Source organism: Amblyomma mixtum, chromosome 1, assembly GCF_055824585.1.
Source record: "Amblyomma mixtum isolate Tamu chromosome 1, ASM5582458v1, whole genome shotgun sequence".
Classification (NCBI taxonomy): domain Eukaryota; kingdom Metazoa; phylum Arthropoda; class Arachnida; order Ixodida; family Ixodidae; genus Amblyomma; species Amblyomma mixtum.
Window position 1 is genome coordinate 273,599,754 of NC_143012.1, and position 26,890 is coordinate 273,626,643.

At 46.7% G+C, this 26,890-nt stretch overlaps 2 protein-coding genes across 4 annotated transcripts in view; one reads left to right on the forward strand and one right to left on the reverse strand.

Moving 5' to 3' along the window:
• The window catches only part of LOC149371730 (flavin-containing monooxygenase 5-like), a 47,924-nt gene extending 44,077 nt beyond the window's left edge, over positions 1–3,847 (reverse strand). The window contains exon 1 of one of the 2 annotated variants that reach the window (XM_089566013.1): positions 3,598–3,847. The gene's annotated coding sequence lies outside the window, so the exon portion shown is untranslated. Of the gene's footprint in view, positions 1–893; positions 959–3,597 lie in introns of those variants that run through there. The other variant, XM_089566014.1, reaches the window with a different exon arrangement.
• Positions 1,371–26,890, forward strand: part of LOC149371732 (putative serine protease 45) — a 45,366-nt gene continuing 19,846 nt past the window's right edge. The window contains exon 1 of one of the 2 annotated variants that reach the window (XM_089566015.1): positions 1,371–1,525. The gene's annotated coding sequence lies outside the window, so the exon portion shown is untranslated. Of the gene's footprint in view, positions 1,526–26,199; positions 26,464–26,890 lie in introns of those variants that run through there. The other variant, XM_089566016.1, reaches the window with a different exon arrangement.

Genomic DNA, 26,890 nt, shown 5'->3' on the forward strand with positions numbered 1-26,890 from the left:
GTCAGCAGCGCTTTTATCTCCCTATGCGACAAATAGCGGACTTATCTCCGCATGTGTAGTTGATGACTGCGGGTTGTTCAGTTCTTGTGTATTCGTGGATTGGCCCACAATAAAGTTGAAAGTTGAGCACCGTCCGTGTCGCCTCGTCTCTGTACCTTTGTTTCCTGCGCTGCCTTTTTTCAATATTAATTTTATTGCTTGCTGTGAAGCTCTGCCTCGATGCTGCCTCGGGCAGCATCAAGGAGCGCCCGTGGCCCCAAGCATTGCGGCGTCCCTAAAGACGCCCGCCACAAAATAGTAACGGAAGTGATGAGGCAGTGTGAGAGGAAGAAAATGTACCAACTTCTTTTAAAACCTAAGCGCCGTCCTTTTTCCGGTGAGGAAGGATGGTAACTCATGACGACACACTGTCAGCAAAATGCGACATTTCAAACTTTTGTAGCGAGAGCTACACTACGCTACCCAGTCGAGCATTTCGCCATGAGCCTGGGAGGCCGATAGTGCGCATGCGCGAAACCAGAGAGCAACAGCAGGTGCGCGGCGCATGACGTCAGAGTTGGCCGCCGCCACCGCGCGAGGAGCCGCGCGTGAATGAGCGGCGGAGACGCCTGAGCAAAGAGAAGAACGTTTTGGCACGTGGAGACGCCAAGCAGAGCCACTGATTTTTTATTGTAATATTTTGCTGTGGTGCGTTCCAGGCGGCCCTTTCATGTGTACCGAGCGTGATTCCAGGAGAATGCCAAATAATTCTGCAATATGCGTTTGCTTATTACTATGAATACTAAAAGAAGGCAATGATTTGCCAATTTTATGTCGCGTTTTGCCCCATTCTCTTCCTGATACTTGGCGCAAAGCTTATTTCTAAACAACGAGTGGCATTTTGGCGTACTTACCCCTTCGACAGGGACCGTCAGAAGCCACGGGGATACTTCCGAAACCCATAACTTCGAGAAGGTATTCTGGAAACACTTTATGAACCGGGCTTCCACCACGTTCCTGTAGCGCAGAAACAATGGGTGCCTTTGGTGCCGACACACAAGACGGTAAATGTTCCGGCAAATGTCCCTTCTTCACAACATTTGAAACATAGGCTGCCGTGACTCTATGCGTATGCACTATAGCATAAACCCAGACACTCCCGCTAACCGCACGTAGAACACAGCGGCAGACCAACGAAGACTTGATGCAGCACCGCCTTGGCCCGCGCGGTGGTAGTCTATTAATGTGCGACCCAGGCGGCCGAGCATTTCAGGCCGCAGAGGCCAACACGTGCCGAGCAAGGCTGTTGACTGCACAGCCCGTGCCGGCTTTCTACAGGCAGTCGACTCCGCCACCACGAGGAAAAGGAGAAGGGCACGGTGGAAGAGAGAAGGGACAGCCGGTTTGGCTTCGTCGCTCTCAGCAACCTGTGTGTGTGTGTCGGCCGACGGCGAGACACGCCGGAAGGAACTCGCGGCTGTGCCGGCAAGCGGCGCTAGGTGCCATATACGCTGTGCAAGACTGACGCCGCTCCTGCCAGCAGCACGTGAGTCAAAACCTCGCAGGCGGTGTGCGAAGATAGCGTACCGCCCAATGACGAATGCCGGAAGCAGGTTGCATAAGCATGACGGTGTCTTGTTGTCAGTGTTGATTATGGATGTTCGGATCAGGAGTGTATAGGATTGCAATGCGCAAGAACTATTATTCTCCAACAGACACCCGCCACCACATAAGTAGTGCGAAATACGGGAAAGGAAAACGGCTTTCAAAGTGTGACTAGCAAGGATGTGATGTAGTGCAGAACAAAACGTCGGCGTCGTCTCTTTGTTGCTCGGCACTGCGGCTGCTTAGTCCTTGAGGTGTTATGGTCACTAGCAGTTTAGTTCGTGATTGGCCGGCATCTGGATTGCGGTGATTGAGGATAAAATTTCTCCAGAATGAAGTCAACCCTTGTTTGTGATGGCGCAGTACTGAAACACTATCGCCGTTATGGTGCAAGGATCGCACAGCCGGCGTACGCGGTATCCCCGCGTGGTGGTACATTCTACGACGCGCGTTACGAGAAACTTCCAGAATAAGCAAGAAAATTATCTATAGGAAAGCTCACTTGTCGTAGTAGGCCTGGTCTTCATCGTCTCTTTGTCGACGGTCGGTAAGCTAGACGGGGCCGTGCTGCCCGTCTCGTTAATCGAAACAGCTTTTTATTTATTTACAAATACTGATGTCTCGGAGGAGAGACATAGCAGGAGTGGGTACATACATTAGTAAAAACAAATAACATGGGTAGCATAGAAATAGATAACATAGAAGTACTAAAAACAGATCAACAGGTCAAATTTGTTAGGCAACTGAACAACGAACTCTTCAATTGGCAATGAGCGAAGTAAGGCATCCAATCGATTCCAAATTTCAACAGTTAGAGGGAAAAAATTTCTTTAAAGCAATCTATATGTGGTTTGAAAGGAACAATGTTTATTGGATGGTTCCGTCGGGTTGCACGTGCGCTTGAGGACACAAATGAGAAGGGTGCCTGAATGCCAGGTGACGTGTGAACGATCTTGTGCAGCATAATGATGCGTTCACGTGTACGCCTATGTCATAACGTTTGCAAAGATATATAAAGTGTGCACATGTGAAGAAGGGGAAAAGTTGCGATCGTACCGGCCGAAGATGAATCGTACTGCTTTTATTTGAACTGATTCTAAACGGTCAATGTCGCGCGCATGATGAGGAGACCAAACAGTTTAGGCGTACTCCAGGATCGGTCGAACTAGTGATTTGTAAGCAGTTAATTCACATTCCTTCGTGGAATTTTTTTAAGGTTTGTGCGAGATAGCCAAGTTTGCGAAGTGCTTTTCCAGAAATATTGTTAATATGAGCATTCCATTTTAAATTATGTGAAAAAAAAACGCAACACGACTGATTATTTAGTAAATTAATACGAGCATGCACGAACACGTACCTCCTGACAGTGCGGACGGTGGATCACAACGCTACTCATTTCACAAATATGGCCATTTAACAGTTCATTCATGTATTCCGGAAGGGCTGGGATAGGCAGCGCGCTAAATTTATGCAAGACGAGGCTTGGGTTTCTTACTTGCCTAACGTAGCATCCGTATTTTCGCACTGTACTTTGCGTTTTTCTGACAATTATTCATTTGATCATTTTTTTTTTCAATATTGGTCTCACGCATTGGCCTCATCTGTCTCAGTATGATAGGTACAGACTTCGTTTTAGTCGCCATTCCGGGGCAAGCTACACACAGCTAAGTTAGTTTCTCATCCGCATCGCTTGTTCATTCGCTGAGAGACCCGTCAGGGGTAGCATTCTACATCAAAGTTCTTCTTTCGATTCTGGCACGCATTCAGAATTTTTTATTTGGGGGAGGGGGCAGGCTAGGTAGTTTACTGTGCCGATGCGTAGGTGGGGAGGGGGCTGGACCGATGTCGGGGGGCCGGCGGGCCTGCTCGCCTGCTTCCTGGCTACTTGCTAGCATTCCTTTCATATGCCGCTCTCACAGGCCGATTCATCATTGGCTAGATGCCGCAGAAGGGCGAAAAGATTGGTATTGCGTTTGAAATGAAACATCGACGTACAAGCTGACTGCATGGTACCTGATTTCTGAAGTCGTGGGCTGACTTGACTTGTATGTCGCAAAGTGCTCCGGTCTTGTTGATTTCGTCTCTCCTTTTTCGCCGCTTGCCCCCAATTACGAGACACGGGTAGTTTTCGTTGCAATGACCTGTTCGCAGACAGCCTCAACCCCGCTTGACCAGGGGGCCAGGAAAGTGACATCGATTACGGCGGAAAACGAAAACAAGAGAGAAGGCATGAGTCATTTCCCGTGAAGGAGCGCGGCGACCCTTTGGCGCTATTCGCCAAGTCACACGAGCTGTTTTCTCGCCTGCTTTTTGCTTCTTTGTTTCTCTCCCATCTACGGAGCAACTGAGCGCCGCCGTTCGGTTGGGCCAGTCCTCGCAATCACGGACGTCCTAATGATATGGTGAGTGCCGCGCCCCGAAATAGTCTTATGTGACCTTCACACCACGTCGTGAATGTATATGGACCACGCTTCGGCGGACAGAGTCTGCTGACGTGTTCCCTAGCGAAAAGTAGGGGATGCTTGACGCATATATGCAAGCAATCCTTACATTTGCCCTTGCACGCAAAGGGAGCAAGCATTTTTATTTCCTTTATGCAACGTGACGGAAGATACTGAACACGTAGCGGTCCATGTTAGTCTCTTCGTGAATGTACAGTCTTTGTTAAAAGTAGCCAGGCTGCACGTTTTTCTTCTCAGTCGTATATTAAAGCTATTACGCCAGCCCTCAAGCTCTGAATCTCTGTATGGTAAGGAGAACCCCTGTTCTCACCTTCAAAAAACGTTTTGATCTTTAGGGAAGCCGTGAGGGCTCTGTTATACGAATGAGAAGCAAACCATGGAGCCTGGTCAATTTTGACAAAGACGGTACATCATACTGCACAGGCACGTAGCACTGAGCGCTGGATAGTGATAACTTACAAAAATTGCGGATGGTAATTAAGATAGCTTGCGTGCATTGAACGCGAAAGCATTTTCCCCTTCCTTTTATATTTTTTTCTATTTTATTCCTTTCTTTTCTAATTACACATCTACTCATGAGCATACTGTAGTAAGGCAATGCATATACTAGGTTCTCCTTTCTTCGCCAAAAAGCAACGCGGTCCGGTGGCAGATGTGCTGCGTGCACACCTCGCAATCTGAGAGAGTCCTGTGTTCAACTTCGGGCCGCAACTTCGTAAGAAATTTTATTTTTCCTAGATACCATGGTGACGTCATGTGGGATTTTTGGGACCACTGCTGCTGGTCAACGCCTACATTGGGTTTCGTTGCCGATGAGCCCTATAATGCTTCCACATTACAAGAAGTTGTTTGCAGCCGCCACGGTGGCTCAATGGTAATGGTGCTCGGCTGCTGGCCCGAAAGACGAGGGTTCGATCCCGCCCGCGGCGGTCACATTTCGATGGAGGCGAAATGCTAGAGGCCCGTGTACTGTGCGATGACAGTGCACGTTAAAGAGCCGCAGGTGGTACAAGTTATCCGCAGCTCCCCGCTACGGCGTCCCTCATAGCTTCAGTCGCTTTGGGACGTTAAACCCCATAAATCATAAACATTAAAGAAGTTGTCTGCAAACTCTACAAACCATCTTCGTAACGTTAACGCTAACAGATGGAACCTGAAAGATGACCAGCGAACTTCGGCGGCATTTTCAGTTGTGCTAGACTGTTCGTATCCCTTTGTAAGCCTATCTGCTCCGTTTTTCTTCTTTGTGCGTCCTATTCACATTTAGATTCCTTCTGTAACGTTTTGAAGTTACAACATGAGCGTTGTGTTTTCTGGCCTGACTCCGTCATTGTTGTGCATCGCTGCACCGTAATTCCTATCTGTGAGAGAAATTGTAGCTGTGAATGTTTCCTCTCGTCTGACTGCACCATAATTCTGTGTGTATGTAAGCGGCAGTTCAAATTAGCCTTATAACAACTCAATTACACTTCAAGAAATCCATGTAGCACTGTCGGCCGGTAAACAGACCGAACCTGGCCCACATGAAACACATTGCGAAATGCTGGCCCACCTCTCCGAAGATAGCGCAGAGGCCCGTTCGCAGTTCTTCAACAAAATATGCAAATTTAGAAAAACACCGGAAGCCTGGACAAAAATCAGTTATTGTGCCATTCCTGAAACCTTGAAAGCCGCCATTCTCTCCTGGTAATTATAGACCGATAACACTAACGAACAGTCTCTAAAATCTCTCGAAAGTGTCTTGAATATTCGGTTAATGTTTTTCCTCGAATCCCGTAAGCTTCTTGCATCCACTAATGTGGATTCAAGAAAGCATGTTCAACAAATGACCATCTCGTCCGCCTTTAAAACACAGTACGAGAAACGTTCATACACAAACAACGTTGACTAACAATTTCATTTGATATGGAGAAGGCTTCCGATACCACATGAAAGTTTGGGGTTCTCCACGACCTAGCAGACCTTTAGGTATTCGCGGAAGGATGCCGAAATGCTTGAAAGAATTTTTTATTATCTGAGCGTTCATTTCATGTACGGCTTGGTTCAACTCTTTCCAGGAACTTCGTTCAGGATAATGAGCTTCCGCAGGGGTGTATTTAAGTACTACATTTTTTGTCGTGCAAATGAATTCCATGGATAAAATAATTCCGAAGTCCATCCTGTATTCCGTGTATGTTGATTACCTCAAGTTGCATGTATATCTGTCAGCTTATGAACATGTGAGAGACAGGTGCAACTCACATTGAACAAACTAGTTTTTTGGGCAGGTAAAAATGGATTTAAGTTTCCCGCGAAAAAAAAAAAAAAACTCTAGCCTAACTTTCTCGCTCAAAAGAAGGTGTTGCAGGTTGATCTCACACTAAATTATACTTCGAGTAAAACAAGAGCATAAATTCTTAGGCATTACATTTGACAGTAACTCGCGTTCCTACCGCACATAAACACGCTAAAAGAGAAGGCCTCCCAACCTGTGAACATAATATAAAGCGTTTTCAAGGAAGCACTAGGGGTCTCACAGAACATACCTTCTCCACATTTATCGCTCTTCGGCGCGCTCATCCTCAGAATATGGGTGCATTGTGTACGGTCCAGCAAGACCATCATACCTAATGCCCTTGTAAAACATCACCGCAAGGCATCATTATTCATTCTTGGGAACTTCAATTTTCCCAATATTGCGTGGTCTTCTGATCCTCAAGCTCTGTTCCCGCTTCCTTTAGAAACTAAACCTTTTCTCACCATTCTACTAAACTTGTCAACCAACGAATCATCAGCCAACCAGAATAACACGTGACACCTGTTTCAAACCTTGTTTCAAACTCCTTGTTTCCTTGTTTCAAACTCGTCATATATACCCGGCTTAACCACCATTTATATCTTTGTTTTAAAAGTTTTAAAATACACAGTGCTCCCATAAAAAATTCAAAACAACAAAGTGTATTCGTGGTTACAATAAAGCAAACTTTCAGTGGATTAACAACGACCTTTCTACGTTGCTTACTCTTCTTTCGATGCATTTTCACAAAACAGCGCACAAACCTTTTTTTCACAGATACACGAACTATCCGACTGGTATACACGAACTATTGCTTCTCGCTCACAACCACATTCGTATGACATGCACATAAAACGACTAAGCAACAAAAAAAAACTATTGCATTATGCCAAAAGCTGTTGTTTCAATGAGCGATGAACAGCCTATAAGGCTGCTAATTTCGTATATGTGTCCGCACTAAAAAATCCTACCGCTAACTTTCACCAAACTTTACCCTCGCTGCTTACTAGAAACCCAAAAAAGTTTTGGCCTGTTGTCAACCCTACCGACAAGAATACAATAACTGTACGAGACTCCCACGGTGAAACTTTATCTCCTGAGGCCTGCTCCCAGGCATTAAATCAATTTTTTTGTATTCACTTTCTTATTTCACCCAATCTAACATTTCCGGCCATCTCGTGTCATAAATTTCTACCTGCGGACTCAGTAATTATGAAGCAATAGGTATCGAACAAATTATTTATTCTCTGAAAGTGTCGTCTAGCCTTGAATTGACCAAATCAACCCTAAATTTCTGAAAAGTACAAAACTGGATTCCTCTCTCGTATTGCCGAAGCCATAGCAGCAATCTCTCGACTACAATGCTCTCCCCTCGGAATAAAAGATCGGAAAGATTGTTCCAGTCCACAAATCAGGAATTAAAGACTCACACTGATATTACCGCCCTATATCATTAACAAGCATTCCTTGCAAAATATCTGAACACGCACACAATCGTCATCAATTTTCTTGACAGTAACTTTGTTTGCATATGCGTAGCATGGCTTCCGCAAGAACCACTTTTGCAAAACACAGCTAGCGTCATTTGCTTAAACTTCGCACCATCTTTGACCATCGTTCCATAGCCGATTGTGTTTTCCTTGATTGTTCTAAAGCGTTCAAAAACTCTGTCATAAGTTAGCCTTTTTAAAGTAAGCAAACTGAACCTAGATAACAAGATTATAACTTGGCGTGAACATTTTCTCTGTAACCAATCACAGTTCGTCTCAGTTAACAGTTTCAGCTGCCCGCTAAATGCTGTCCATTCCGGTGTTCCACAAGGCTGTGTTTTAGGTTCCCTGCTGTTCCTTATCTCATTAACGACTTGACCCATGGCATGTTCTCTAACATCCGCTTATTCGCGGATGATTGTGTAGTCTTTCGTGAAAATAACAACCAGAGATACGTCATCGCACTCCAAAATGACATTAACGAGATTTCCAATTGGTGTAACTTCTGGTTAATAGAACTAAACATTTCCAAATCCCGCCGCGGTGGCTCAGTGGTTACGGCACTCAGCTGCTGGCCCGAAAGACGCGGATTCGATCCCGGCCGCGGCAGCTGAATTTCGATGGAGGCGAAACTCTAGAGGCCCGTGTACTGTGCGATGTCAGTGCACGTTAAAGAACCCCAGGTGGTAGAAGTTTCCGGAGCCCTCCACTACGGCGTCCCTCATAGCCTGAGTCGCTTTGGGACGTTAAACCGCAATAAACCAAACCAAACCTAAACATTTCCAAATGTAAAGTAATGCGTGTCTACCGCACATTAGCTACTCCAGTCGCGTACTCTCTCATTAAAATGACCCTGGAATCCGTTTCTTCGTATCATTACTTTGGTGTTTACATCACGTCTACTTTTATTGGTCCTTAAATATAAAAAAAATTCAGGTGGGGGGGGGGGGGGCACTTTGTTGACCTGAAGTGCGGTGAGGCGGAAGCCTTTAGCGCGGTGTTGCTGCATGTGTCACTGATGTGTGGTTAAGATGATAGTTAAGTACATAATTGTTTGTGAATCTTATATGCTGTAGACACTGGAGGGCATTTGGGAGGTATCCGTCTGATTCGACGCCTTCCTGCAAACACTCTCCAGCGTCCTAGACAAGGAGAACTACGTATGCGTTGGCAGGAAGTAGCGTAGCCATTAGCACGCTCGGCTGCGGAACGGAGAGATGGTGGTTCGAATCCTATCGTGCACAAAGATTTTTTTTCTGGTCGGACTAGAAAAAGCGGGACACCTCTGCTGACAACCTTCTGTCGATAGCGATGAGGCATTAAAGGCTTTCGCCTTAATGAACTATTTAGCAGCGCTAACCGTATCATATAGCATACTTGCGCCGTAACTTTCCCACTGCCCCTGTGTCACTAAAACCATTGTTGTAAAAATCACTAATCCGTAGCGAGCTCTAATATGCCGCATCCGTCGTAGACCCCAGCACTGACAACTCGATTTATTCCCTCGAATCAGCACAATATAACTCTGTTGGTTTCATTCTTTGTAATTATAATCGCACCGCTAGCGTAACCTCAATGAAACTCACTGCAACTTGCGTATCTAGCCTGCAGTCGAAAATTTTCTAATCTGTTCATTTCAGACATTTTTTTACAACTCCGTTTTGTGTAATGACATTCTTACTGCCCTTTGTATATTAATCACGCCCAAAAAGTTTGCATCGCTTTTTATAAAAACTTCCCCTCAGTCGTTCATTGCGCGTACTTTACAGGAATGGATCCGGTGGCCACTGCCGCCCGTTGAGCTCGTTGTACCAGACCTTGTTGGTCTCCACAGCGGCCGCTGGACAGTAGAGTCTCCCATTGCTCCACACTCGGGTTTGGCATTTTGTGGGCCACGTCTATGTTTTGGCAGGCCCATGTGATGTGATATAGAGTGGGTTTTTTGCCGCACCAGGGACATTTGTCCGCGTATATCGTAGGGTTAATTTTGTTTAGTATTTGTACGTTTGGGAAAGAGCCTGTCTGTACTTGTCTCTAAGTGACAGCTTCATCTCTGTTGAGAGATTTGTGCAGCGGGGGATATCGCATTCTTCTGACCCGATAGTTTCCTAGTATGGCTGAGTATTTCTTGGGTGCTGAAGCGAGTTCCGCGGTCTCGCCGGATGCTCGGAAACTAGTGTAAGCAAATAAAAAAGTGAATAAGCCCTTTAAAGATTGCATGAACTGAGTACACTGTTAATTAAGGCAAAAAATGACAGACCGCTTGGAACAACAAAGTAAATAACAAATGACACTTGGTAAAGCCAGTTTTAGGTGAATGTAAGTCTTACACCAACCAGGTGCATTTCAAGGAAGTGATTATCTGCCGTCTTCGCATAGGACACACCCACATAACTTCATACTGACAAAACAAGACAAGCCTCTATCTGATTTATGCGGAGATGAGCTAACAGTGAACCATGTTTTATTTTCATGCAGAAAACTGTAAACATTAAGAAAAATTACAAGGCATATATATAAGCTACGACTTAAGGGTATGAAGTGGTAGCGTAATGGGTTAATTCACATATATGTGGGAGCTCATTGTCTACTTTGCATTCATATAGATCCTTGGGAGTCCTTATACCTCTCCTGGCGCAGTGGTGCGGCGGTTAAGCGATTCGCGGCTGTTCTGCGATGACAGGTGCTGCCAGCAGAGGGCGTTGTGCGTCCCGGGTTGCTATCCCCGAGCGACCAGTCATTAATTTAACTGCTACCTGCCACGGTGGGCAGTTTGCTCACTATCCAGTGGGCAGGTTGTAATGACGCCACGAAGTCACGTGACCTACTGTCCGTTTCATAAATAGCGGGCAACGCTGTCAAAGCTAGCGCGCCTGTTCGCGCAGGCTAAGTCCGCACGCAAAAAGTAGTTCGCCATGCAACCAAAGCGAACACAAACATATTTCGTAGCGACAAATCTTAAGTGCCGTGACTGGTATCTCCTGGACTTCGTTTTACCTCTTGCCACATTTTCGTCCTGCGACTCGTCGAGATTTCGAGAAGCAAGAAGTACGCGGGGCAGTATGATACGCGGTTGGCAGGGCGAATCGCTTCTACTAAATCCGCGCCCAAAAAGTAGTTCACTCTCCGTGAAAATTATGGCCAGAGAGGCCGAACACAGAACGCCTCACAGCTTCGACCGTGATTTTCAATGCTACCACACCTTTTTACAACGCTCTGTGTATGACCGGAGTTTCGAGAAGAACGAATGATACGTGGCGGAGTAATATGGTTCCGCGGACGCACTACTTCAGCAACTTCCGCAGCGTTGCCTGCCATGTATGAAACTGAGTATAGGTAGTCCACCTGCCTCCTAGGTTGCTCTCTGGGGACCGCCTGCCAGAGCAATGCCCGTTATTTTCCGCTGACAACGACGACGCCAACAACGCCGACACCGGATTTTCTTGAGAACAGCGTCTTTAACGCTGTCGTTTTATAAAGCATTTTGCTGTGTTTTATAATAATCACATACCATTCCATGCAACACTGCTGTTAGGCGAAAATAGTCTTGGTGATTTGTCCTGTATTTTTACGTTTTTAAAAGAAGCAAATATTTGAAATAAGATGCAGATTGGGAAAACTACGGTAAGTAAATAAACTTACTTCTAACCTCGTGTTTGGCGCATTATAGTCTCATTTATTAAGCGCCGTAAAACCTAGCGGAACACAACACACAATTCTGTATGTTTGCTTTATTTGATTCCTGTCTGCCAATAATAGCCTAACTGTGACCTTTAGTGGGATGGAGGTCATTTTGTTGCCTATGTGATGTTGTCTCGTAAATGGGGCTAGCGGCAGTGTCGTTGTTGACGGTGTTTACCGCTGAGCTACAGAGTCAGGCATGTTTTGCTATACCTAAGGAGTGGAAAAGAGCCGTCTAGCGCCATTCCTGAAACCTGGAAAACCACCACCTTTCCTAGTGGCTATAGGCAAACAGCACTTACAAGCTGTCTCGCCAAATCTTCTGAAAATGTCCTGAATATAAGACTAAAATTTGTCCTTGAATTCCGCGAACTTTTTGACACGCATCTTTGCCGTTTGAAAAAGGCATGCTCAACAACTGACCATTTAGTCCGCCTCGAAAACACAATCAGAGAAGCTTTTATACACAAGCAGCACTGTCCTGCCTTGTTCTTCGATGTGAAGAAAGCATATGATACAACCTGGAGGTTTGGGATACTCCGCGATCTAAGGACCCACGTATCCGCGGCAGGATGTTGGAACTGCTTCAATGACTTGTTTTCCAACCGCTCTTTTCACGTACGCCTAGATTCAATGTTATCAAGGAACTTCATTCAGGAAAATGGAGTACCTCAGGGACTTATATTAAGCACGACCTTATTTATTATGCAAATTAATTCCTTAAGTAAAATAATCCCGAAGTCCATCCTATATTAAGTCTATGTTGATAATCTTAAAATGGCCTGCACGTCTTCCAAAGGGGCAACATGCGAGAGACAAATACAGTTGACAATAAACGAACTAGAGATATGGGCATACAAAAAATGGATCCCAGTTCCCCGCACAGAAAACAGTGGGTGTTCTGATCTGTCTAAGGCAAGGCCTGCAATCCGACCCCACCTTGCATCTAAAGAAAACCGAACTACCTATAAAAAATGAAACAAAATTTCTAGGCATTACTTTTGACAAAAAAAAAAACCAACTTTCCTACCTCATATTATAGATTTCAAAAAGAAAGCCGCCCGATCCTTGAACACGCTTAAAGTACTCTCCCGAAAACACTGGGGTTCCGATAGTACGTGTTTTTTACAAAGTTATCGCTCTGTAGTACGCTCTACCTTAGATTATGAATGTATAGTTTATGGGTCAGCGATGCAATCGTACCTTAAGCGGCTGGATACAGTACATAATTTAGGTTTGCGTCTTTTCACTGGGGCATACAGGACGTCACCCATAAACAGTCTGTATCTAGAAACCAACGAGCCATCACTTAAAGACAGGAGAGCCATGCTCACATGCTCGTAAATTCTAAAAATCCGTTCCCAGCAGAAGCACCTATGTTACCCCATCGCTACATAGTGCCCATCTAGAACACTCTGTATAACAACAAACCACAAACTACCTGGGCACTGCTCTTGCGATTTGAAGAGATGTGCCAAAACCTCGGCGCACTAGACTCATTGCCAAGCATTGCTCGAAGACGAGATCCATTGCCGCCATGGTGCAATTTCCCTGCAATATGTGATTTCACTCTTACACAGTTCCGCAAAAAAACAAATTCCACAACAAGCTATAATGCAAGAATTTTTTACACTCTAGGAAAAATACAGTACTTTCAGAGCTTTTTATACAGATGCTACAAAAACAGATGCTTACATTGGAAGCGCAGTGGTGCGTGGGAGTTGGATAAAATAGTAAGATTTCCACAGTGTGCATCTATGTTCCGCCATCTTTGTAGCCGTAAAAAAAAAAAAACTGCAGAGAATGTTTACTACATTTGAATCGGAGCGAAATCACGGATCTGTGCTGCGCAGAAGACGACGGTGCGCAAGCAGTGCCGCGGGACGGAGCAGATGGAAGTTGATGAAGATGGCGCTCTCCAATGCACGGTGCGGGAGTGTGGTGCAGTTTGTTTGTTTGTTTGTTTGTTTGTTTGTTTGTTTGTTTGTTTGTTTGTTTATTGGGGTTTAACGTCCCAAAGCGACTAAGGCTATGAGAGACGCCGTAGTGGAGGGCTCCGGAAATTTCGACCACTTGGGGTTCTTTAACGTGTGGTGCAGTTTAACACATGGCAAGTGTTGGCTGAGGCGATCTCTCTGAGCGGCCCTGTAAAGACTATCTGTTCGCGCAGCCGCGGGTTCGACTCCCAGTCATGGATATTGATTCAATTTCTTTTTCTCTTTTGCATGGTTTGACCTCTAACTCAGCTCAAGGTCAAATTTGCACGGTCCGCGACTGAAGTCCAGGTCCCGTAGTGAAGCATTCGCTTCAATAATAGTAACTGAGAACCTCGCAAACACCTTTATTTACACAGACTCGCTAAGTTTGCTTGCAGCCCTTAACTCTAGAAATGCAATCGTTCCGCTGATTGGCGACATCATAAAGAACATAATAACCGCCGTGGCTAAAGGACGAAACATAAAACTGTGCTGGGTACCAAGTCATGTCGGCATAAAATGCAACGAAAGAGCAGGTTTGTGCGCTGCGCAAGCTTGTGGTAAGCAAATTAATAATGTAAATATGCCCTATAAAGATTGTATGCACTTAGTACATTGTAAAGCAAGGAAAAAATGCCAGTCCGCTTGGAGCAAGGAAATATACAAACTATACTTGGCAAAACTATAGCTTTAGGTGAATGGAAATCGTGCGCACCGGAAACAGTTCAAGGACGTCATTATCTGCTGTCTCCGTATAGGCCATACACAACTTACGCACAACTTTCTGCTCACAAAACAAGACAAACCATTTTCTGCATTTGAAGATGAACTTACAATTAATAACATTTTTTTTTCATGCTCGAAACTCGAAAAGTGAAGGAAAAAGTGTTTTCTCCGTATTATAATCAATGCATTCCTTTTCACTAAGCGCTGCTCTTAGGTGATAATACAATTGCGGACATGTCTTATATTTTTGGATTTTTAACAGAAGCAGGTTTTATTTAAAAAATGTGAATCATGATCCAGTGCTTCGCCGGACGGACCACAGCCATTTTATCATTCCTGAGAGAAAGGCTGATGTTTTTATTGATTGGTTGGGAGCCTCCAGATCCTTGCCCAGCCAAGGACGGCTGCTGAGGTTACCCGACCTCCTTAAAAGCCATGTTAGCCATTTATAAATCTTTTTTCATCTCTCAATACTAGGTAGAAGGAAATAACCTTTTAAGCTTTCTACGCCACCATATTTTTTTCACATATTTGTAAAAATATACAGAAAACAATTTTCCTATACCTATACCGGATGGACCTCAGCCATCTTCTCATTCCTGAGAAAAAGGCTGAGGTTTTTATTCATTAGTTGGGAGCCTCCAGATCCTTGCCCAGCCAAGGACGACTACAGAGCAACTATGTAGGCGCTATGTGGCACAAACTTGATAGAAACATAGCAGAACTAAAAGGCCGGCAATGATATACAGCGCACCAGGAGAGGAAACTTATCTGGTAAAATTTCCAATTATTTGTAAATGTCCGTTACCTGCAGCAACATTCGGCTAAAATGAATTCTGGGCGAAACAACAGGTTCAACGTTGCGGTCTTGCATGCGCGTTTTTCAAAGGCTATGAAGTCCAATCAGAAGAATCATGTCGTAGGGTTTCGAGTCAGGTTGGGAAACAACAAGGTAGCGCACACTGTAGGAATTTAGGAAAAAATCTTTCTGTAGGGCCCTCTGCAGCACATCCCAAAACAAAATCGCGTCTTTTCAGTCGATAAAACAATGTTCAATTGTTTCAGGCACATTGCAAAAGCGGCAGTTTACAGAAGACGCAAAAATGTTTTTCCTATCGAGCCACGTGTTGACAGGTAGAGTTTCGGTGTGTAATTTATAGAAAAATGTTTTGGTGCAAGGAGAAATTGGCGTTTTACGCACTCGCTTTAAAACATCATGACCCATGAGCCCCACAGTAGACAGAACGTTACAGTGGGGGTGGTAAGAGCGTCGTTATCAAATCCCTGTACAGTTTTTTGCGCGAAACAGCAGATAAGTACTCATTTGAGAAACGAACTGTCAAAAACCGCACGGAGGCATAAACTTGCTGCATAAAGCCTAGTAAAAGGGGGCGTTCAGTAAACTGGGAAGAAACTACTAAGTTCGGAAGTAGAGTCATGCAATGAAGAAAAACAAGTGGTGGCTTGGTGTACGTGCAAGATTATTAGAGCATTCTTGCAGGCACACCAAGCCACCACTCGTTTTCCTTCATTGCATGGAAGTACAGTCTTTGTCAAAAGTAACTCGGCACAGGTGGTTCGTTTCTCAGCCGCGTAGGGGGGATACCGGCTATACTTCAGGTGGGTTCTTTATGTCACACAGATGTCGACTTAAAAAGAATTACAGGAATCGATGCACAGGAACGGGAGTTATTCAGTGAAGAAATTTGAAAATACAAGCAAACAAAACGCTGCCCTCAACTCGATTTTGGCGGGGCTTCCCACTCCTATTTCGCTCTCCCAATGACGGCACCTGGCGCAACCGATCAAAACAGTCAGCCAGAGCACGTCGCGGAAGTTTGTACTCCATGGTTGCCTGCTCTCTGTAACTCGTTCTTGCTGAGACTGGCAGCGTCGTTTCCATGCCAGAGCGCCCCTGGTGGTGTATTTTTATTTTACTTGCTTTGCAGGGCTTTTATCTAAGACAAACAAGTTATTTTTGTTGATCTAATATAAAACGCAGACAGGTGACAAAATGTGTCTCTATTTATTCACACAATTTGCAGTATATTTACTGTTTGTCCAATCATCAAGCTCGCGCCAGGTGATGTCATATCCGCTGCTAAAAACCAGCCACTGTGTGGCGACACCATCAGAGCCATGAAGTTGTTTTTGGGAGGACATTAAAATATTAAAAAACGGAATATACGCGGTATTACCGACGCTAATAGCACCATTATAACTCACTGTATGCAATCAACAGGCAAAATAGTCAACTAAGATTGTGTTTCTGGGCCCCTTTAAGCTATGAATTTCTGTAAAGTAAGGTGCGCCCTTTTCCTCACGTTCTGACGCATTTTGGTCTTTAGGAGTGCCGTAACGACTCTGTTGTACATACGAGAAGCAAAAACCTGTTGCTCGGGCACTTATGGCAAAGGGGGTACATCCACCCTGGCAAGCTTCAAGCCTGGCTTAACCGAGTCGCATCCCGCATCCCGTCATACGCAGCCCCACCAGCAACCTGCTCTCACTTTGCCCGCTCATCAAAATTCCTGGAGACATATATACGCATCGAGTAAAGGCAGCTTCCTGGGCGCTGCCATATTGTTCCCTGGACTGCAGTGGGCACCTCGCGCTAGCACGGTGGAAGCGGCGAAACGCCTCCTCTCTGGACTGCTGGAAACCGGTTCCGCCGCCGGAAACAATATGGCAGCGCCCAGGTTGGAAAGGTGTATACCCCCCTTCCATATCTACAGCGCTAAAGACGAGACAGAAGGAACACAGACAAGTCACACAATAAACTGACAACTGAATTTTTATTGGGCAGCCAGCAATCTCATATACTTACTGGCTGCCAGAAAGGAAAGGAAGCGCACAAAAAAAAAAAAACATGCAAGGAAGCAACTAGTGCCGGCGGAAAAGTGGCACTTGTCAAATCTCGCAATCAAGATACTTCGTTCCTTTTTGTGGCAGTGCTATTGAAAGTGCGCTTACACAAACATCCTGCAATCTTACTAGCATATGTGCTCCCATAATTTATCGTGTCGAAGCGTCACGATTTTTCTCTATCACGCTGCATTCTCTGTAGACGGTTCACAGGCTTCATTATCACTTTCTTCCAATCCTTCTGTTTTGCAGTTCCTGCAATGTTTGGCTACGTGGCCTGAAGTGGCCACATGTGCTACATTGTCATGATGATCTTTTAATCTTAAGTTGAGACAGCGGCCCGTCTGTCCAACATACGTCTTCCCACAGGACGTGGGCAGAGAATGGACGACCCCTTGTTGACAGGTAACAAAGCTTTCACTGTGCCTAACGGGACACCCGCGCGGTTCAAAAACAGCGCTCTGTTGTCTGACTTGTGTGTGTTCTTTCTGTCTCGTCTTTAGCGCTGTGTGGATACGGAAGTTAAAAACTAACTCTCCCAGCATACTGTATATACCCCACGCACCACAGCACACTGCTCCACATGCTAACTAGTCGACTTATTTGTCTTGGCATGCGTGGCTGTACTTATTTGCTGTCCTTTCCGTTGCGTGTAAAGAAGCTATATGCTAGCGCGGAAAATTACGTTGTTCAGAAGGTCCTTTTTGGAATGTTAGGCGTACCAACATATTCCGAGCCTTGACGATCGTGTCAACCCTCATGAATAATTACGAGTCTCAGAACAGCGGCTGTCCGTTTTACTCAGCGCTCCTAATCCTTGGTGTAGACCACGGCTTGTTCTTACACCGTGGTGCAGACCGCGCTCCATGGGGCATCAAATACTGGAATAACACGCTTAGAAACTTCACAACCTGAGAGCATGGCAGGGTCATACATGTTTGGCCGTCGCGGTGGCTCAGCGGTTATGGCACTCGGCTGCTGACCTGAAAGACGTCGGTTCGATCCCGGCCGTAGCGGTCGAATTTCTTTGGAGGCGAAATTCTAGAGGCCCGTGTACTGTGCGATGTCAGTGCACGTTAAAGAACCCCAGGTGGTCAAAAGTTCCGGAGTCCTTCACTACGGCGTCTCTCATAGCCTGAGTCGCTTTGGGACGTTAAATCCCATAAACCAACCAACCATATATATTTCACATCCAGGGGAACATTTTGGAAATGTAAACATACTTATGAGGTGACGGAACATCGACAGATGAGAACAGAATTAGATGTAATTATATATAGACGCTTTTTATCCTGCACATTGTTACACCGCATTTTTGGCACTTGGTTTTTTTCTTGTTGTGTTCCTTTTAGCACTAGCTATTATTCATTCTTTTATTTAGTGCCATTCTACTTATTGTTGTTCGAAGTCATAGAAAGTGTTGGAAGACAGCGCGCGCTTACGCTCGAAGCTTGACGCACTATACGGAGCCTGTGATTGAACGAGCGGTTCATATTTAGTTCATTGCTGTATCTCAGCGCCTTTGAGTCTATGTTTTGCACTTTTCAGACAAAAACCTGTGCTATTTCTTTCACTACTGCTGGTAACGCGTATTTATGGTCGGTGTTGGTGAGCCCCTAAGTGCTTTCGCTCTGAAGGGAGAGTATATAACCTAACGCACATAAACGTAAGAGATCGAACCTGCCAGACTTCCTCTCTAAGTGCTGTAAATCATCCCTATCCACTGCAAGAACAAAAGAAAGAGTTGAGGGGAGGATGGTGGGGTATTCCCGTTTTGAAGATGTGCTACGCAGACCATGAGTGTACTTTTATTGCGCAGTGTCGAATTTATGCAGTTCAACGCGTTTGAACGTTACTCATTAGATTGCCTTGGCACTCAACAAAATATCGGCCAAAACTCTAATGTTAAAAAACTTCTCGAAGTACGCGAGAAGTTTGGAGCGCTAAGCACAAAGTGAACTTGCTCTACTGGGCTTCTTCGATTAACCGCGCTCGGGCAGCCTGCTGGCGGCCCGCAAGTTCGTCTCTGACAGGAAAACGCATCATGGTCACGTGGGCTGGCGGCCACCGGAACCAGCCTCCCGGCAATACGGCGGCAAGCAAGTCGCGGATCACGGAGGGCAGATGCTTCGCGTTCTGCCGCTTCTGCGATTGCTACGCACGCGTACGGTAGAAATGCTGGTTGGTATCGTAAACAACGACTTGCAGTTATTGAGGGCTGCGTGCCGCAGACTGCAGAACATGCAGCTGATCAAGCGCGCACTCGTATACATATCGGCAACGACAACGCGAGCGTGTGCCTTCGGTGCACTGTGTAAGCTTCAAGAAATCCTCAAAAGCATGCGATGAGCAATCGCAATCTAACGTGTTTCAGTCGACACCACATAGGACGGAAAAACTGCCCGTGCGTTGTTTATCAAACGACAAGCCGTACTCTCGGATTATTGCGTGTTTGCTTACTACGCAGTAAGTATATATGACTGGTATGACCGCCGACGATCGACCCTGGTGGACTCTGCTGTGGTCGTTGCGATTTCTACGCTCGTAACCTGCTTCCTGTAAGCTGTAAGCAGAAAAGAATCGGGATACGTTCGTTCAACTGTAGTCTGTCGGCCGCCGGCTTTTGCTGCGGGCAAGGAACGCATAATCTCGGCAAAAGCGCATATCAGCTTGTTGAACGTCCACCTAGAACAAGCGGGTGCACTGTATAAATTTAGCTGCGTATCGTTTCTGTAATAATACAGCTTTATAGCAGAGAACTGGCACTGGAATGAAAGGCGCTACAATAAAGCCCTGCGTATCGGCGCCTCACGTTCCGCGTGTGTTTGCATGACGATCAGCGCTAGAGCTCATTTTTATCTATTTTTTTTAATGAGCCAAACGCGAGGAGGTGCATGCCTGCGGTACTTCTCAGATATTTTGAGCGTATGTGTCAGAAGGCTCGAGCATGAAGCTGTACAACAGTTGGCGACGACAGAATCAGCACTTGGTCGGCGCGACAATTCTGTGTGGCCACATATATGCCCGCAGAGATGTCTCGAGCAATGTGCTCATGAGGGCTTTTAATAAAGGACATGTTTCAGTCAAGCGTTTTTCAAAGCATATCCGCTTTTGCACTGCGTCAAACGCAATGAAGACCATACGCTCCCGTTTCGCGCTCAACCAACACTTCGTAAAACACGTTCAGCACATGCATATATGCGCGCGTCTGAACGCGTACTCGGAACTGGAATCCGGCTGCTCTCGTGCCTCGAACACCATCGCAATATCCGCCTGGCGCACAAAATTAACAGCCGAAATATTTTGTGAATCAGAAGTATGCGATCGTAATATGAAGCGAGCAATTGTGCTTGCGAGGTGGTGAGACGATCGAAATATGATCGCGCATACGCACGCAAAACATATCAATAAACAGCGAGGACTACCGCAAAAGGTGCCATTGCAGGCGGCACAGTCGATATGCACCGTGGCCTAGTCGAAACAAGCGCCTGCATCGCGCAAAACATCGCATGAAGAACCGCGGTCCTCCTAGTCCTTATAAAAATGGCCGCGCGTGCTTCCCGCTGCCATACACCTCTCTGTCGTCTGCTAGCTGCCCGAGCGCTGCCAGCACAAAATCGTCCTGGCGAGTCTGGCCGCCGGCTGGCAGCCCGAAACCGCCCAGCCAGAGAAAAACGAACGCGTTCCGGGCAGCCACCGGAAGTGGGCGGAGCAATTCGAGAAAATCGAGCGCGCTCGGGCAGCCCGCAAGCAACCCGCGGGCTGCCAGAGGCGGATAATCGAAGAAGCCCACTTGATATTGTTGCTTGACGGCAAGTTAATGGGCTTCTTCGATTAACCGCGCTCGGGCAGCCCGCTGGCGGCCCGCAAGTTCGTCTCTGACAGGAAAACGCATCATGGTCACGTGGGCTGGCGGCCACCGGAACCAGCCGGTCGGCAATACGGCGGCAAGCAAGTCGCAGATCACGGAGGGCAGATGCTCTCTCTAGCTTCGCGTTCTGCGTCTCATTGCTACGCACGCGTACGGTAGAAATAGGCTGCTTGGTATCGAAAACAACGACTTGCAGTTATTGAGGGCTGCGTGCCGCAGACTGCAGAACATGCAGCTGATCAAGCTCGCACTCGTATACATCGGCAACGACAACGCGAGCGTGTGCCTACGGTGCACTGTGTGAACTTCAAGAAACCCTCAAAAGCATGCGATGAGCAATCGCAATCTAACATGTTTCAGTCGACACCACATAGGAGTGAAAAACTGCCCGTGCGTTGTTTATCAAACGACAAGCCGTACTCTCGGATTATTGCGTGTTTGCTTACTACGCAGTAAGTATATATGACTGGTATGACCGCAGACGATCGACCCTGGTGGACTCTGCTGTGGTCGTTGCGATTTCTACGCTCGTATACCTGCTTCCTGTAAGCTGTGAGCAAAAAAGAATCGGGATACGTTCGTTCAACTGTAGTCTGTCGGCCGCCGGCTTTTGCTGCGAGCAAGGAACGCATAATCTCGGCAAAAGCGCATATCAGCTTGTTGAACGTCCACCTAGAACAAGCGGGTGCACTGTATAAATTTAGCTGCGTATCGTTTCTGTAATAATACAGCTTTATAGCAGAGAACTGGCACTGAAATGAAAGGCCTGCGTGTCGGCGCCTCACGTTCCGCATGTGTTTGCAAGACGATCAGCGCTAGAGCTCATTTTTATCTACTTTTCTAAATGAGCCAAACGCGAGGAGGTGCATGCCTGCGGTACTTCTCAGATATATTGAGCATATGTGGCAGAAGGCCCGAGCATAGTTGGTGACGACAGAATCAGCACTTGGTCGGCGCGACAATTCTGTGTGGCCACATATATATATGCCCGCAGAGATGTCTCGAGCAATGTGCTCGTGTGGGCTTTTAATAAAGGACATGTTTCAGTCAAGCGTTTTTCAACGCATATCCACTTTTGCACTGCGCCAAACGCAATGAAGACCATAAGCTTCCGTATCGCGCTCAACCAATAACACTTCGTAAAACACGTTCAGCACATGCATATGCGCGCGTCTGAACGCGTACTCGGAACTGGAATCCGGCTGCTCTCGTGAAAGGCCTCGAACACCATCGCAATATCCGCTGGGCGCACGAAATTAACAGCCGAAATATTTTGTGAATCAGAAGTATGCGATCGTAATATGAAGCGAGCAATTGTGCTTGTGAGGTGGTGAGACGATCGAAATATGATCACGCATACGCACGGAAAACATATCAATAAACAGCGAGAACTACCGCAAAAGGTACCATTGCAGGCGACACAATCGATATGCACCGTGGCCTAGTCGAAACAAGCGCCTGCATCGCGCAAAACACTATAGCAAAACATCGCATGAAGAACCGCGGTCCTTCTAGTCCTTATAAAAATGGCCGCGCGAGCTTCCCGCTACCATACACCTCTCTGTCGTCTGCTAGCTGCCCGAGCGCTGCCAGCACAAAATCGTCCTGGCGAGTCTGGCCGCCGGCTGGCAGCCCGAAACCGCCCAGCCAGAGAAAAACGAACGCGTTCCGGGCAGCCACCGGAAGTGGGCGGAGCAACCCGAGAAAATCGAGCGCGCTCGGGCAACCCGCGGGCTGCCAGAGGCGGATAATCGAAGAAGCCCAATACAGTACGACATGGCGGATGGCGACGACGTGATTTAATGTCTGCTGGTCTAGCGCGAACTCTCGGTCCGCGCCGCTACTTGCTTCCTCGTTTTCCTAGTCCGTGGCAATATACACCACTAATTGGGAAAACATGCATGCAGTGCGTAGATCAGAAAAGCTCTTTTTCACGGGGTTCGATTTCGGCCGCGGGGGTTGGATTTCGATGGAGGCGAAACGATAGAGACCCGTGCACCTGCGCAATGTCGGCCGTTTAAGGATCGCAGGTGATGGAAATTATCCGCAGCCCGCCGTCTCTCACAGAGTGAGTCGCTTTGGGACTTTAAACACCCTAAACCAAACTAACCTTTTCGCGCCTACAATGGTTTACAGAATATAACGCACAAATTTACAACTGCGAACCTGCCTCCAGGGTGAACAGCTTTTTCTCGGTCATTCAAATTAGGGCACTTTGACAGACGTCGGATGTATCTTTGCTGGTTTCTGCATATATGCAAAATCTGGTAGTAATGAGTGTAGGGAATATTCATAATCGCTAAAAAAATTTGGAGCAGCACATAGACTTTGCTTTAGTTGTTTTTGTTGGTGTCTGCAGACATCGGTGCATTCATACAGTCTTTTAAGAGCATGCACGAAGAATTATTATGTGTAAGCAACGTGACTTCGGTTATAGACAACCTGCAATGCAGTTTGCTGCTACCCGTGTCGCCACCTAGTTGCCACGAGTATCAACGCTGAGTCGGCCGGGCCAAGAAGAGTCGCTGCCTCTATTTTGAAAATGTGCATTTCCATCGAACTGATCAATTTAATTGGTTTCTTTTGGCTCCTGCGACGCTCCAACTGCCTCAGATCCGAAGCGGAAGCGCCGCAGCACAAAGCCACAGGCGCTGAGGAGACCCATGCAGGGAAAGGCTGCCGAGACTGTGGGAAACTTCACCCGACGTTTAGGCGTTTACCCTTGTGCAGATGCGATGCGACTCAGCAACGACTGGGTTGGCTGCATCTGCCTTGGGTTCGCATTTTCGCACGCGGGAGCTAAATAATACGTTTTGCTGAAAGTGTTAGAATAGACCGGTGCAGTAACTATTCATGTGGTGTGGGGAAATATCGAGGCGCGCAGTCATTGTCATTCACAACGAACGTGCTGGCGACGGATGTGGATTCCGGCTATGCGTCGCTTTCCTGGTGGGCAACTTCCTCGCCTTGTGTTTGATCACAGAGCTCTGAGGAGGGACACTTACCAGCTCATCACACGGCGAGGATTCGCCTGCTTTTCTTCTGTCGATTAAAGGCATTGTTCTCTAAATGCAGGAAGGAGATGGTAACAGGTCATTAATCAAGATGCATAGGTTGAGAGAGAGAGAGAGACTGGTTTGGTATGGTGTGGGATGTTCAACTTCCTGGATACCACGTTTATATGTATTGAATTTCATTTGCGCATGGTTTCGCAAACACATACTCTAAGGGGTCAGGTGTTCAGTGAATGGTCAGAGACTACTTAGGTTTTGATGGCAAGCCAATCATGAGCACGACGTAAGCAGGCGACGTGATGCAAAAATTGGCAGTGGTTCAGTTCTGGAAGGACTATGGCTCTGATTAAACCTGGAGGATTGCGAAATCAACGAGGAGAGAGAGAGATGTATGGAGAGCGCGCGGCAGCGGCGGCGGCCCCGGCACGCTAGCTATGCGCCGCTACTGCGCATGCGCAACTGGTCAGCGACGGCGGCGGCGCGCCAGCTGTGCGCCGTGTGACGTCACTGCTCCTCGCGCATGCGCGGTATGGCCTTTCGTCAGCTCCGCGAAATGGCTCAGCGACTCGCGTTGTGCTGCTTTTGCAACAAAAGAAATGATGTAGCAGGCGCACGCTGTCACAGCAGGTGGGATTCTATAGAGTTCCTCACAGTGTCCGGTTGTGCGTTGTATGGTGGATCACTAATGGCATCGCATCTTCAGCGCTCTATGATGAACGCTTTATCGTTGAGCACTTGCTTGCCCGCCGGCTTCCCCCACGCTTGCCCTACGCTGGTTCAAGGCGCCCGGTCTGGCTTATTATCGTAGCACGCTGCTTCTGACCAGTAATTATAATCATCTAATCAGTCTTGTCGGCAGCTGCAGACTCTGACCTTCGCGGCGTGATCGCGAGCAGCTAGCTCAATTATCAGGCGTGACGTGAATTTACAGGATGAAATTACGAGGAAACTCCGTATATGCTGTAGCGACGTATATCGTAACAAGAAGCAACTGTTATCGCTTCTACTTCGTTCTCGCTTTCAGTGTTTTCTGAGGCAAACATCGCACAGATCGATTGTTTGAGACTACGGATATAAAGCGTACAAATCAGCGAGCGTACATAAAATATTGTGTTAAGTGCAGTGTTTCACACATGCTTATTTCTTTGCGACAGGTGCTTCGCGTACGATCGTTGCCTTTCAGTTCTCGAACGCTTTATCCATAGCCGTTTTTTAAACAGGCCGCGCCCTCGAAGCAATATCGCTGGTTTTAAAACCGTAAAAAAATAAAAAATTACCCCTACCTTATGAAGCGCCTCGTTCATCTGCCCGGCGACTGCTTAGCAAAGCGTGGCCACTGCGGGTTGCCTTGTTTTTGTCTTTTTGTTTTTGTTTCATCTTGTCGTCTTTCTACCGTCTATGTCATTCGTGTGTCTTGCATTCTAATATGCTTTACCTTGCTTACCATTCCTTTTATATTTTTTTTTTTGGCAGCGTGCTTGCGCACGGACCTTGCAAATACTTTCTCAATACATACTTTCTACTGTGTCACGTCTGTCGCATAGTTAGCGCTGCTTGTTAGTAGCTATAAATGAGAGAACGACTCGCCTGCATCGCCCATGCCGAGACCTCCGTTAGCATATATTTAAATTAAATAAAGAAAAGAAGGAAAGAAACAAAGAAAAGCAAGAAAAAAGGAAGATAACACTCGGACAGAAACATCCCTTGTGACGCATTCTTCTGCGTCGTGGTTTAGTCTTCCTGTTAACGTGCTAGATGACATTATACCGGCCAATTACAGGATGTGGTGGCAAAGCGTGTGCTGGCAAAACAAAAAGTACTGCAGGTTTTTTTTTTTTTTTCATTATAAAACCTATCTCCTTCTTCCATGCGTCTGCTGTACACGGACATTCCTCATTTACCGAGCCCTGCGGCTTGGCTAGTTGGCGCCGTGAAACATGTGGGCTCGAAAACAGACTCGGAAAGGAGCAGGACGGGATAGGCGCCGCAGGGCCCTCCCGTCCTCATCGTCTCTGCGTCTTTTCTTGCGTATAGAGCACGTCATGCGTATAGAGCACGGAACAAAACTGACACCAAGCAGCAGAGCGAGATTACCACGCTTAGCAAAAGAGAGAAACAAGGTTAGACTCGTGCATTGCGCGTGGAAATGAAACTGGAAGTTTTCAAGGATGTTGCTGGTCTGGGGGCAAGCAGTATACTGAACCGACGGCGCCGTTCTTTCGTCCAGCCCTTGCAGAAAGTTGGTTCACATGCAAGCGACTGGTCGCGCGTCGCGGCGGAAAATTTCAAACTTGTCGGAACCTCGTTGCTCCGGCCGCTCGAGCCGTCCCGACGACTCCAGGGCAGCCTTTTGCGCCGCGGCGGGAAGGAATCGCTAGCCTTTTCGCTTGCATGTGAAACAGGCTTTAGCCGCTGCGGCTGAGCTCTTATAGCTGAGCGTGCACGTTACGTTTGAGCGCAAACACATCTAGAGGCAGCCAGAATCCACTGCTCCCACCTCGGTAGCGTCTGCATAGCAGGTAGGTGTCCGGGCCTTACGGACCATGCGCGTCTGTTTTTGACAGTTCTGGAGATGACCTGCGAAGCTTAATTTGTTTCGCGACTTCCCTTTTGAAGAGTTTGTTGCTGGGTTAGTTGGTACTGTCGATTTAAGGTCATGTTTTTGAGCTGTTATGCGGAAGACCTTCGGCATGTCGAGCGATTTGGACGGACGGCATTTTTTTTAAATGATTTTTGTAGTTCAACTTAATCCGTTGCGCTGCCTGCTGCTTCCGCGAACGCTAACAAAACCCTTCTTACGATTACGATTTTTTTTTTAAGTATAGATTCCCTTCCGCACTTCGTTTGTCCGTGACAGCGTATCAGGTTCAACTAATGCGCCGACAGTATAGATAATAACTAAATGCGAAGGAGTCCGTTTAGCTTCAAACGCTTTAGAACAGCTTT